General features: G+C 39.8%; 1 non-coding gene across 1 annotated transcript; it reads left to right on the forward strand.

Annotated features, from left to right (window-relative positions):
- The first annotated feature begins 346 nt into the window (after positions 1 to 346).
- On the forward strand, positions 347 to 454 carry LOC127748262 (small nucleolar RNA R71). The gene has a single exon (XR_008010204.1). It is a non-coding gene; the product is annotated as a small nucleolar RNA R71 (small nucleolar RNA).
- Positions 455 to 1,123: the final 669 nt, after the last annotated feature.

Below are 1,123 nucleotides of genomic sequence, written 5' to 3' on the forward strand. Positions count from 1 at the left end.
TGCCTAACTGAGATTTACAAGGTGACCATAGCTTGCTTCATACCAACAATCTTTGTGGGATCGACCCTTACTCACGTAAGGTATTACTTGGATGACCCAGTACACTTGCTGGTTAAGTTGAACGGTGTTGTGAGCTTTTCTAACAGTGCCTGTAACTCTTTTGGTCCAACAACAACACTAAGCTGTTGGTGCCATTACCAGGGATTATTAAGATCCCAATTCATCATACCATGATCTCTTTGGGGTATTTTTAATTTCATACAAATACAAAGAGACCAATTTTGAGGATCACAATTTCGTCCACCAATAGACCATAATAGAATATATCCAGAATGGTCCACTCTGAAAGCATGTCAGAAGGACACCTTTTGGTTATCTGTTTGTATCTTTCCCAAGCTTCATAGAGGGATTCACCTTCTTTTTGTTTGAAGTTCTGAACATCCACTCTAAGCTTGCTCAACTTTTGAGGAGGAAAGAACTTAGCCAAGAAGGTCGTGACCAGCTTATCCCAGGAGTCCAGGCTATCTTTAGGTTGTGAGTCCAACCATGTTCTAGCTCTGTCTCTTACAGCAAAAGGGAAAAGCATGAGCCTGTAGACTTTAGGATCTACTCCATTAGTCTTAACAGTCTCACAAATCTGCAAGAACTCAGTTAAAAACTGATAGGGATCTTCTGATGGAAGTCCATGGAACTTGCAGTTCTGTTGCATTAGAGTAACTACTTGAGGTTTCAGCTCAAAATTGTTTGCTCCAATGGCAGGGATTGAGATGCTTCTTCCATCAAACTTGGAAGTAGGTGTAGTATAGTCACCAAGCATCCTCCTTGCATTATTGTTGTTGGGTTTGGCTGCCATATCCTTTTCTTGTTGGAAAATTTCAGTAAGGTTGTCTCTGGATTGTTGTATTTTAGCTTCTCTCAGTTTTCTCTTCAGAGTCCTTTCAGGTTCAGGATCAGCTTCAACAAGAATGCCTTTTTCCTTGTTCTTGCTCATATGAAAAAGAAGAGAACAAAAAAGGAAGAGGAATCCTCTATGTCACAGTATAGAGATTCCTTTATGTTAGTAGAAGAAGAAAGAAATAGAAGAAGGAAAAGAGTTAAGAATCCAAACACAAGGGGGAAGATA

This window comes from Arachis duranensis, chromosome 5 (assembly GCF_000817695.3).
Source record: "Arachis duranensis cultivar V14167 chromosome 5, aradu.V14167.gnm2.J7QH, whole genome shotgun sequence".
NCBI lineage: Eukaryota > Viridiplantae > Streptophyta > Magnoliopsida > Fabales > Fabaceae > Arachis > Arachis duranensis.